Below are 13,438 nucleotides of genomic sequence, written 5' to 3'. Positions count from 1 at the left end.
AGCAATTTTGCAGCTCATGAGGTGCATTTGCATTGGACTGGGCTCCTTCCTTCCCAGTACACCCACATCTGATCCCTGGTCCAGCTGACATCAGCGAGGTCTTCTCCTGCTTCCTTCTCGACTGAGTCCTCTCCCTGACCCAGCTGGCCACAGCACAGATGCCGACACAAGCCTGCAGGCTGGATACAGCACAGGACTTCACCTCACCTCCTAAACAGCAGATTATTCTCATTTAGTTATTAGCTAACCCCAACTTCTCACCGGTGGGCATCTGGAAGCAGCAGTACCACCTTCAGCTGGTGGCAGAGCCAGCAGAAGATGCCTCCCTCAGGCTGGGGAGATAATCTCTGCCTCGTGTGCTCCCCAGCGACATGTGCCATCCAGCGTTATCAGACCCTGCTGGTTAGCATGGCTGGCTCTTGCTCAATCAGCAGCTTATTTAGAAAAGTCAGTTTGCTAATTGAGAAAAGTTTAATGAATTTTTGTTGTATGAAAAAAAAAAAAAACACAAACCCTATGATTACTTTTTATTACCAATGTGTTCATTTGAAAAATTCATTACATTTATGTATTGTGTTTTCATGTAAATACATCTTCCAAAATGTATTAGCAAAGAATACAATATTATGGTTCATGGTTCATGTGGTATCTGAAAGGAATAATTGTATAACTAATCAGTGAAAACAAAGTAAATGTTCCTCTTGAGCTTGTACAATAAAAAACTGAATTAAAACTATTCAGGCTCAAAAATGCAAATACGCCATGTTTCCCATCAGCAAGAAAAAAAAAAAAATATTTAGAAACCGTATAGGAGATGCAAAGTCTCTGCAATTTTATGGCAGTATCACTGCAAAGTGATGTGTTATTGCTCAAAACACTTGTCCTTGACCAGATATCTCAGGCTGCACTGGGTGGGGTGGTTTTGGTGGGTGGCCTTTAATTGCAGTTTTGGCACTGCTGCATCTCAGCCCAGCTCTGAAAGCAGCTCCCAGGACAAGGGGGACTTGGTGGCTCTCCTCTCCCTGTGACAGCAAGGATGGGGGACAGGTAGAAAGGACAGGTAGCCAGGGCAGGGAAAATTTTCCATTCCTCCTGCTGCTGGAGATATGGTGCAGGATCGTTCCCTCCGATCAGCATCGTGTATTGCTGTGAGCTGTGTATGGCCAGCAGCAGGAGCCAGGCAGAAAGGCAGCACAAGCAAAGGAAAAGCAGGTCAGGAAATTAGGGCTGTCAGCAGATTCAGGGTGAGAGACAGATGCTTTGATAAAAAATGTGAAGGTGTTTGGTGAGGTGAGGTTAGCTGGTGTGTGTGTGTGTGTGCTGAGAGCGGCTTACTTTGCTGCTCAGAGAGGCAGCAGCAGATGAGTTGGAGGAGGATGGATGAGGCTGTTGAGGCAGCAGGAGGTAAATATTCTGCATGCACGTGTTGGGACTGGTGTGCACACAGAACCCAGAAGGGGGTTGGCTGCACACAGCAGGGTCTCAGACCTGCCTGCTCCCTGTGCATCATCCCATCCAAACCCACCAGGTTCAAAAAGCAGGGGCTACCTGTAAAATACAGGTAGGAAGCAAACAGCAGTACCACCAGGTAGGAATATCTATGAATTAAAGTAATTTCCCCCAGGCCCTGGGCGCTCCCAATATGTAGGGGAAAAGGAAGCTTTGCTCAGACTACAGAAAACTAAACATGGTCCCTGATGCTGTGTGAACCCCAGGCAATGCAGAGCACTGGAGCAACCCAGATGGGATCAGTGTGCCCTGGCAGCAACGAGAAAACAAAACCACCAAAGCAGCATGAAGCAAAGAAAATCCACTTTCAGCACCACTTTAGGGCTTTCTACTTTTCACAGCCAAGTGCCAACACCTTTCTTATTAATCAGGTGCCAGCAGGTCTGAGGGGCTTTGCCCAGGCTGCCTACAAAGAGACAGCCTCCTTCAAGCAAAACCACAATAAGCAGGGGTGGAGGAGGTTCAGTGCAGCGAGGCCAACTGCTGAGGCTGCAGGGCACAAGGTGAAGAGCATCCCAGGCCACTCACCTGGGAAGGATGTGTGGGCAGATTTGCCTGTTCCCAAGACAAGTAAAGCTATCCAGGATGCCCCATGCACGGTGACACGAATCCCACCTCTCTTCGTTGAGTTCACAGAATCACAGAGTAGTTGAGGTTGGAAGGGACCTGTGGAGGCATCTGGTGCAAATCCCAGCCCCAGCAGGGCAACCTGGAGCAGGGTCCCAGAATCACATCCAGGCAGCTTTTGAAGATCTCCAAGGAGGAGACTTCACAGCCTCTGGGCAGCCTGTGACAGGGCTCCAGCACCCAAACCGCACCAAAGTGCTGCCTGATGTTCAGATGGAACCTCCTGTGCTCCAGTTTGTGCTTGGTGTCTGTTGTCTTGGCCCTGGGCACCACTGAACAGAGCCTGGCTCTTCTTTGCACCCTCCCTTCAGGTTTTTATGGACCCAGAACTGGACCAAGCACTCCAGGTGCGGCCTCACCAGTGTGGGACAGAACTGAGGGATCATCTTTCCTGACCTGCTGGTGATACTTTGCCAAACACAGCCAAGAATACCACCAGCCTTCTTAGTGGTGAGGGCACATTGCTGAGTTGGGACCCCAAAACCTCACCCTATGTGTTACAGCAGCTGAGGTGTCCCTTTTCCCAGAAGCAGACCGGTTAATAGCTGCAGTGCTAAATTATTAACCGCCTCCGGGCACACACTGCTGCTCTGAGCTAAGGCTGATAAAAGCTCTCATGCAGGTTTTTAAACCATGTTGGGTGCTGTCGTGACAGCCCTGATTGTTACGGATGCACTGGCTGAAGTGTGTGAGATGGTGCCAGCCTGTGCCCTGAGCAAGGAGGACAAGCCCCGGGGTCACCTCTGCTCCTCTCTGCAGCTGTGTGTGGAGACAGCCTCGTCCAAATGTGCACTAGCTGTCTTCAACCACAAGAGTGTGCCTGGACCACAGTTTTGGGAAAATGTTAGCATTTTGCTAAGGCTGTTAAGACTTCTCCTCTCATCCAAGGACCAGCCATGATGCAGGCCTGGAGAGAAAAAGCAGCGTTTGGAGCAGAGACTGTTGTTATGTGTCTGAATAGGGGCTTTGTGTCCCAAGGATATTTTTATTTCCAGGTATGTATCAATGGGCATCAGTAATGTTCTTTAAAGCTGTACGCTCTGCAGATGATTCCCTGCAGCTGCAAGGTGGAATTCTTCTCACCAGTCTTTCTAACCTGGTTAGCCAGGTATCCCAAGTTGTAAGGGACCTACAAGGATCATCAAGTTCATCCCCTGGCTCCACACAGGACCGCCCTAAAATCAGACCATGTGTCTGAGAGCTGTGTCCAAATGCTTCTTGAACTCCGGCAGGCTCGTTGCTGTGGCCATGTCCCTGAGAGCCTGTCCCAGTGCCTGACCACCTCTGGGTGCAGAACCTTTCCCTAACCCCCAGCCTGACCCTCCCCTGTCCCAGCTCCATGCCGTTCCCTCGGGTCCTGTCGCTGTCCCCAGAGAGCAGAGCTCAGTGCCTGCCCCTCCGCTCCCCTCGTGAGGGAGCTGCAGGCCGCCATGAGGCCTCCCCTCGGCCTGCTCTGCTCTGGGCTGAACAAACCAAGGGACCCTTTGGACACTCTCTGGTAGATTTATGTCCCTCTTACACTGTGCCACCCAAAATTGCACACAGTACTCGAGGTGAGGCCGCACCAGCACAGAGCAGAGCAGGACAGTCACTTCCCTCCACTGGCCAGTAGCAAAACCTATCTGGACTGCTTCAGCTGGTGGCTGCAGGATGAGAATGGACTATGGGGTTACAAAAACATATTTCAACCCACATAAAGGGAGCCTTGAGTGTCTAGCTCAGTTGTAGGTGTCTGTGCCTGTAGACACTGTGTATGGTCAGCCAATCTCACATCCAGTGTCTGGATACGGAACATGTTTGTATGATATTTGGGGGTAAGGTGTCCCCTGGGGGATTTTTTTCAGGGAAAACCAAACTGATTTGGAAATTTCCTCCTGCAGTTTGATACCTTCTTTCCAGGAAAGACTGGTCACATACATGTATCACTCACGTAGCTGGGAATGACTGCTCTGAGCACAGCTTGATCTCAAATCATTTGAGCATCGAACCTGACCCTTTTCTGCAAGCGCTCTGTTTTTTCTAGGTGCTCTGAATCAGCCCATGCTGGTTGTTGCCAGAAGTAGGAGGTGGTGGAGCAGTGAGTCAGTGCTGCATGGCTTCACCTTGTGCACAGATGGGCGGCCTTCTGCAGGCAACACCAGCTGCAAGGCCCAACAAAAAGACTTTTTTTTTTCTTTTTTGTCTACAGAGAGAAGATGTGCTTCAGAGTAAAACTCTGTGCCCCTATATCCACAGTGACGCATGTACCAGACCGATAAAATTGATTGCTGACCTGCATAGGGCTGAGAGTTTTCGTAACACACAGCTCCATATGGTGGGCTCATGCTGGGGATCTGAGGTCTGAGCTGAACACTTCCACATCCACGGGTATTTGGATGGAGCTGTTCTGGGAGACACTGCGGGAATCAAATCAAGCTGCCAAGCCTTGGGCTTGGTGCAAAGCTGAGCTCCCTCAAAGCAAAGGTGATGGGTAAGATGGGTTCAGGCTGGCAGTAGCTTCCCGTCATTTTCCATTTGCGAATGAAGACCAAACTCTGCCAGCAGTTGCCATCTGTATCAGTCTACGTGGAGACAGCCATGTCTCTGCATGGGATCCAGGCAAAATAAGAATGCCAAGATAAACATTTGGTTCAAAAAGTGCTCACAGGCTACCAGGAGCAAAATGACACATTGCTCATCTGAAGGCCAAGGCTCCCACTTGGCCACTGTTTAATTCTTCCAAAATGGGACTGGTGGCCTGGTCTATCTGTTCATTGGTCTTGACATGACCTTTTCTTATGCATAGTATCTGTGCTATGGAAACCTTTGAGCAGAGAACTTTTTAGAAGCTACCAGCCTATTTCATCAGCAGTGGCTTCCTGTCTCTGCATCTACACGGTTTCTCAAGCATGCTCATTTTGAACGGCTTTTACAGAATCACACAGAATCACAGAATAGTCTAGGTTGGAAGAGACCTCCAAGATCACCGAGTCCAGCCTCTGACCTAACACTAGCAAGTCCTCCACTAAACCATATCCCTAAGCTCTACATCTAAACGTCTTTTAAAAACCTCCAGGGATGGTGACTCAACCACTTCCCTGGGCAGCCTATTCCAGTGATTTTTATTGTATTAATTCAGCAGAGGTGTTTTTATTTTTTTTTCTTTTTCTTTCCATGAACCTTTATTTTGATATTATCTTTCTTCTCTTCAAAAAATTAGTAATTTCTGAGAGGGGCTACACTCTTACCCTATGCTAATGTCATTTCTTTAAGAATTTGCTATGATAAAATTGCTAAAAAGCTTTCTGTAGAGACTGACCTTCCCCAGTCAGTACACTAAGTACTAAGTATCCTAGAGGAATTAGATAACACATCTTACCGGGTTGCCTGCTAGAAATAAGACGTGCCAGTCCATGGTTTCCAGGGTATCCCTTACAACACTTAGCATTGCAACACACTGAATCAGACTAATTCAACCAACGCTTTTTTTTTTATCTCATCTCCAGCACTGGCCAAAGTAAACATCTAGGAAAACTACACGAACAGGATGAGCATAAAGTGGGGTTTCCTCCAGTGCTATCTCCATCTCCAATTATTTGCCTATTGGGAACTTGATGAGCCAAAGATGTTTGCAGATATTTAGTAATCCTCAGTGGATGTCTCTCTCTGGCCTCTTGAACCCATGTAAGCTGTTGTCATTCACAATTTCACTTTATCTGTAGTTTTTGTTATTCCCCTCTATGTATCCAGATCTAGATCTATCTATCTATAAATTTATATATCATCTCTATCTATTGAGGGACCAGAACACAGGTCAGATGGGGGGAGAAAACGATGTATGCCATGACATATCAATGTTTTAAAAAATTCTGCCATGTTTACCACTGTTCTTTCCTCTGTTAAGTATCGTGTTCATGCTATCTTTATGTTACATTTCTGATGTTTATTTTTCTCTTTTTAAAACTCAGATTTGGAAAGTTTCACATTTTTTGTACTCAGATTTGGAAAGTTTCACATTTTTTTGTACTCTGAGTGTTTCAGAGAATGATGGAAAACATCCAGTACTCATTTCCTCACTTTACTTTTTGGACAGATTTCAATGTAGCTTTTTTTTTTTTCTTTCATGCAGAATTAGAAGATCATAAAACAGGTTAGTTTTTCATTTAAAAAAAAAAAATAGTTTAATTTAGGCTCCTTTTGTGTTCATTTTTCACAGACTTTGTAATCAATATGTTTACTACCAACTGAAGACATCATGAATATATGTGTGTATTAGAGGATAAATGCAGAAATTACATTTTCAATTCACTGACACGCACATTCACCCCCACAACATGGTTTTTGAGAGTTTAATCAAGAAACAAAAACTTGTGAGCCCAAACAAAACATCTTGACTTTCTCATTTTAATTGCTAAATACTCACCCAGGCTGCATATGAATGAATTACAGACCAGAAATTATGTGCATACATTATTTGGCAAACAAGGCTGAGTAATGAACAAATGTGGGTGAATTGCTGTGTTGGGGAAGAGAAAGCAAGGCATGATTCATTCAATCACTGACTTGTTATGGCTGATTCCCGAGGCTCAAATTAGGCGATAATCAAGGATCCGCCAGCACAGCGGCTGTGAGCCTGCTGACACAGGATCTGAGAGCGCCTTTGCAGCTGGGGCTGGTGCCTCCAGCATCCGATTCTCATTCATGGCACCAATGTGCCCGGCCACTCGGACACCCGACGTGAGTCAGGGAATTACCATTCCTGATCTCACTTCAAAATATCCTCAAGTGTCTCTATCTCTGTGCCAAATAGTAGTCAATGCTCGGCCTAATCCAGACAGGCTGCTGTCTGGTAGTGTGAGAAGGGTTATCATGTATGCACAGGTAAAATGTGTCATGTGTTGTGTCTGAGTCCAAGAGCTTACACTGGATATCCAACATGGAAGCCTAATGAGGATGGCTCCTGCAAACTCTGCTTCCAGCCTATCCCACAGACTAAGCCCCAGCAAGGTTTCAGTTGCAGGAAGCTCTTTATTCCACCCAGAAATATCCATTCTGAATATCTGTCCATAATCCTTGTCTTTGCAGAGTGGCATGGCAGAGAGAGGACAGGCTCTCTGCAGCTTCTAGAACATGAGCCTGGTCCTCCTGAAACTTTGCTCCAATGAAACCAGCTGGGAGAACCAAATCCCTTGTGCTGAAGCAGTCACACCACCCTGCCACCATGCTGCTGCCTGCAAAGCTGTCTGCCACACTCTCCCAAAGGCTCTACAGGGCGTTGGCAACGGGCTTCCCAGCAGGTTGTGTTACAGGATATATTACCCCTTGTTCTGCTGTCTGCTGTGGCATGACTTCCTCCTGCAAGGAGCAAGAGATAATGTTATCATAACGCATATCTGCAGAGCAGAATAGCCATTATCTGAAAATGGGAAGATGATGCATTGACCAAATCAGACCCCAATTTGTATTCTCAGATATTATTACAGAAGATGGGTAAGAGTGATTTAGGAGTTCTCTCTCTCAAGAATAAGCCTGTCATCTAACCATTTTTTCAAATGCACATTATTCTTTTTCCATGTAGAAATAAAACCCTGTTGTTGATGAAGCACCATGACCAGCCTGTACACAGCTTACACATTGAGCGCGACCTCTCACCGACAGCTGCTCTCCATCCAGCCTTGCCCGCAGCCCCACCTCCTGCCTGTTGGAACTGCACCACACATCAAGGCCACCTCCCCGGCTTCCTGACTGCCCTTCGGCCTCGCCATGCATGTGTTTCATAAGTCTGATGTTTTGGGATAAGCATTGCACATGCTGTGCTACATGGGTACTGTGTGCATGCACATAACAGAGCCTGCATCCAGCAAACATCCAGGAAGCCAGAGATCAACAGAACATCCTCTGTCCTGAAGCCTTTTATTTAAACACTTCTCCAATCTGATTTTTGGCTACTTTTGCTGAATTACAGGACACAACACACACTGTAGTGAAGAGCAGCAGGTGGAGGTTTCCTATGCAAACACGGGGCTAGCTAGATAATTAGCAGTAGCCAAAATTAACTATGTTCTCTCTTTATGTGCCCCCATCCAGGTTGTAGGGTCTGTCCTTGAAATACCCACAGCCTTAGTTTAGCTCACAAAGCTCACTTAGTGCTTAGGTAATATGGAACGTGTTCAAAATGCCTTGAGGAATGTAGATACTACCATCCCCATTTTAAAGGAGGGTAGATATAAAAGCAGGAAAGAGATTGAAAACAGCAGTCATGTAGTGGAGAAAGAGGTTTCCACTGTACAAGTCCATTGTTATGGCAATAGCTTTACAATTAAATATTTTCTGTTGTAAAGGCTGTAGCAGTCAGTCGTTTTTTGTTCTGTTTCCCAATGCATGGACTTTAAATCAAGTCTGTAATTGTAACAGTTTTGTTCGGAGTCATGAAAGGGTACCAGTGAAAGAACAGAGTAATAGTATTCAGAGTACCAAGGGCCCTGTTATTTTCCTTTCAGGGAAAATACACAGCCAAACAAGACTGAATATTCAGCTAACTCTGAATTTTGGTTGTGCTGAGCATCAAAACAAGTCTATAGGTGAGGTCCCTGGGCAACCTCCACTCCAGCCGTCCTTGCCAGCCACTCCTGATTTCCTGAGTATCAGTAATAGGAGGTGAAGGAGACACTGCCAAGGATCTCTTGGAGAATATTTTTGAAAGCATTAAAAAAATTCCCTTGTACTCTTCTGAGCTCTGCAGGCAGCACTCTTCTGGAAGGAATCTGGAAACTTGTATTTCCTCACCAAAAGCAAAATACCACTGCGTATCCTTGCCCCTGCATGAGCCAACTAAGCCTCCGTATAGAATAGGCAGTAACTGTTGAATTCTTGCCCTGGGAAAATCAGAGCTGAGTTATTGTTCATCAGCATCAGGATTTGATTCAGCGTGAAAGGGAGAAAAATCAAGGCAAAACTGTGAGATCCCAGCCAGCAATATGCTTAAACCCACATCTAAGCTTAAGGTCATGAGTAGTCCCAGATCACATACAAGTACTGGATGTACTGGTCTCAAGGGAATAAAAATGGGGTTATGCATTCACAGTAATAAATTTGAAGAAGGGCGATGTTTTAAGTTGCCTAATTCCCTGCAGCATTTTGGAGTTTCTGTTTCTAGTTATCTTAAATATCTACACCATGACTAAGAGAGAGTGACAAGATCGGCGTTGCCACAGTGTGGTGTGGAGCACGCAGGAGTTTCACTTCTCAGGCCAGCTCTTCTCCCTCTCTGCTCCCTGAGGGAGTGCCATTGAAGGGGAAACTTGCCACTGTAGTGTCTTATAAGAGAACCAAATCATCAGTTTCATATGTGATTTTCCACTGAAAATTTGTTGAATACTCTCTGTAATGTAATCTTGATATAATTAGATTAGCATTCACAAACTACTTTTCTAGTTCTGTCCTCAGTGCCCTGCCAGCAAATTCAATAAATCGAGTGATGTGGCGTTAGCTTCCTGTTTGCCACATGCATCTGCAATGCAAAATCCACTTCTGACAATAGAAGACACTGCTGGAATTTGAATAAAAGCAGGGTAGGAGGAGACCTCAAGAACCTTTTCTAAATTATTCATCCAGCACAAGGCAGGACCAGCTGTATGTTTTTTTTTTGTTGTTGTTCCTAAAAGCTTTTCATGATAGGCTTCTCAGGAGCTTATTGCAAGATTTCACTGTCTTCAAAGCTGATATGTTTTTCAAGTACTTAACCAGGATTCTCCTGGTCAGTATTTCTTGTCCTGCCACCATGAACACAAACAAGAATGTGATTGTGACCCTTGTTAGTTGACACTTTTCGTAAGCTGAAGAACTCCAACTCAAGGGTGCTCACCCTTATCAAATACTGTCCCTTTTTCATATGCATTTCTGCTTTCTTGATACTTTGCAATTTTGGCCCTGTCTTTGCAATCCTTCCCTGCATGCTTTTGCCTCCCAGTGTAAGAAATGTCATTTCTAGCCCATTGAAATTATTGAATAAAGTACAAGCTCTCATACAATTTATCATACACTTTATTAATGAGCCACTGAGAACTGTTCTCTGAAATGCCTTGCATGTAGCCAATTTATAATTTCACATTTACCACATTTCCTTGGCTTGGTTATGAGGATGTCCCCTCAAAAGTCTAACTAATGTCAAGACTTGTGAGTTGAACTGTTTCTCCTCTGTCTCAGAGCCTGTTACCCTGTCATGTAAGGAAATGAGATTCATTTGACATGATTTGTTCTTGACAAATCCATATTGACTGTCACTAATCTCCTTGTTTTTTCTTAAATGCTTACAAATTGTTTGATTATTTGTTCCAGGATGTTTCAGGAAATTGAAGAAAAGCTGATGTTTCTGTAATTCCCTAAGTCCTCCTTCCAACCCTCCCCCTTTTAAGTAAGTTTCCGTTCCAATCTTCCACTTCCAGAGTTTCTAAAGGTACTGACTCCCCTAAATATTTCATAGTATAGGGAAGCTGTCAGCAAAAGAAAACAGCAATTGGCAGAGGACCTTCTAAAAATATTACTGTACTTTAATAACTAAACATGCTACATCATATTTTAAACTATTTTTGGTAGATTATTAGTGAGTTTGTAGTGTTGGTCTGCCTCTGTTCCTGCTGAAGTAATAACAAATTTCTCAATGGCTCCATTGAGAAATCCCATGAGGATTCTAATGTGAAAGCTCGCAGATTTTGAAAACTTATTTTCCTAAGTTCAGAGATGTTAAGTATACATAGACATGGAAAAAATTAGGAATATGGTGCCTATTGTACAGGTTTCAGCAGGCTCTCTTAAAAAATTACAGAGTCACGTAATTTTTGAATATAGAGTATCTACATTTTCTTTTTGCTTGACAGGTGTAAAACAAACCCAGCTGAAGCAGTTAAAATGAACCTAAATCCGTTGACTGGTGTTACTGTAAGAAGGTGTGCCTGAATTTCCTGCCCGTGAGCTCCTTTCACCCAATGAAGTGGGATGGGTCAGAGCCTGTGCGTGAGCAGTCCATGCAATAAGATCAACAAAAAGACATGCTCAAGTTAAAATACCTCCTTGTGCAATACCGGGAGTACCAAATAATGATGGAACAAGCAACCAGCTGGATGAGAAAACCAAAAATGCATGCTTCTCAGAACACTTTCTCTTCTGTGCCAGCTGGGCCTACATACACCAGACGAGATCTCAGCTACTGGCTTTAGCTCTGAAGCATACATTGAGTTTTCTCGTACATCACATCTGCAGCTTCCCCTGAACCCTTCCTTCTGTGCCTTTTTTGAAAAAGAGTTTGGAAAATGAGAGCTGTCTTGGGCTATTCCCAATGAAGCAAATCATTTTAAATCAATCAGTTCTCATCCGCTTTACAGACCAGGTGCCAGGCATTGTGGAATCAACCATCTTTTATGAAATAATCTCTAAATAAGCATCTCTGCCCTTATATACATTTTCACTGGGTTTCTAAGTACGCATCAAGCCCTGGTGTAACAGAAAGGCAGGGAGATTCCCTCTGCTCTCTCTGTTATTTCTCCCAGTACACGTGAGGGCTGCTGTGTCCCCACGAGACTGGGAGAAGTGAGAGGAGTCATGCCAGGGTAACAAAGACAGAAAATCACCCTGAAAGGCTTCAGAGCTCCTCATTAGAATAAGCCTGAATAAGAGAACAGGCTTTGGTAAGAGAAGCCAGATTCAGTAATTTATTAGGGACTCGTGTGATTTCACCTGTAGTAGGAGAAAAAAAAAAAAAAAAAAAAAAAAAAAAAAAAAAAAAGACTAATAAATATTGTCATGGTTGACTCATTTTTCACAGACCTCTGCTTTGTTTATTTTATTTTTCATTTTTGCACCTGTCAGGTCTCTCACTGTCATTTCACACTTGGTTTCAATGTAGCTGCAAAGGTGGAGATGGCAATTTCACTGGTGTATTGATCTTGACACTACAAGTCCCAGTCTTGCACAGAGACAAATGTCATCCTCCCAGGACTGCTGTCAGAAGCGATGCAGACAACGACTTTTGTATCTCCCAGCAAAACGAACGTGGTTTATGGCACAGGGTCACCGCTGTGGGAATTGCAGAGGCTGGAGCGCTGTACAACACTACCCCCTTGCGATTTCTCTCCTTAACAACACTTTGTAAAGTACATTTTTTATCGGACTGCTCGTTTTATGTGGAATATTCCCTTTCTGAGCAGCACGAAACCTACCACTACGCAGCCAGTTTCCTCAGTGGAAACTGAACAACAGTATTTGATATGAACACATGCTTTTTTAACTCAATTCCTCTTTTTCTGTGCCTTTAACCTTGCATAATTTTCATGATTCTGTATTTGCTGTTTAAGGAACTCGGGCAGACCTGATATTCCCACCTCTGCCTGCACACATTGCACTTCCCCTCTGAAAACAGAGTACAGTGCAGAAATTCCAGACTTGCTTTTACAGCTTTGCACGTATTTGAGGTGCAGAAGAACAAAGCCAAGATGCTTGAGGTGGCCTCGCTGACACAGGCACAATCCATTAATACCTGAATAAAGCAGGCAGAGTTCGGTGATGGAAACCAGGCTCAGCCGAGTCCAGCCAGGCAAGTCCACGGCAATGGGGCAAGTGCAAGGTCACGTAGGCATGGTTGTGCCAGCCAGCCACCAACTATCTCAAATCTGTCCCTGAGCTAAAACAGTCAGAATCCCCAGGAAGGGAGATGCACTTAGGGCTCTAACACTAACAAGGCCCACGGAAAACTTTCATGTGCCTACCTGAAACATCAGACTCCAAAATCTATGTTGGACTTTGACAAGTGGAAAGGAAAAAGTGACATGATTTCATTATTGTTTTGCTGATGAACTAAGAGTTTGAGTAACACGATCACTGTTACATGCAGGGTAACTATTTTAAGGAATCACTGCTGATAAGTGAACAACAATGGAGAACGTTTTATTTGGAAGGAATTCTACTTCCATGTCAAATGTTCATGTCAAACTGCTTCCCCTTCTTTAAGAAAAAAAAGAAAAAAAAAAAATAAAAGACAAAAGAAAAAGAAAAACAATGCTTCTTTGTGAAGCATTGACCTGTTCCTCCAGTTTATTGCCTCAAGTACAACCCAGTACTCTGTGACATCCTCATTTCTGGTGTATCTGGGATATCAACTTTATTACAACAGGGAACACGGCATGTTTAGATGTCAGTTTTCCTTGAGTGCAGATCTAATGTAGAGCAACTATGAAGCTAAGTCAGTGCACAGACACTTCCCTTACGTACTTTAGAGAAAAAGAGGAAGACCATTGACAGCTCTGTTTCTTCTCCTAAATAACAGAACTCC

Source organism: Oxyura jamaicensis, chromosome 5 (assembly GCF_011077185.1).
Source record: "Oxyura jamaicensis isolate SHBP4307 breed ruddy duck chromosome 5, BPBGC_Ojam_1.0, whole genome shotgun sequence".
In the NCBI taxonomy this organism is placed as follows: Eukaryota; Metazoa; Chordata; class Aves; order Anseriformes; family Anatidae; genus Oxyura; species Oxyura jamaicensis.
The sequence above is the reverse complement of the archived record's forward strand: the minus strand, read 5'-3'. Positions refer to the sequence as shown.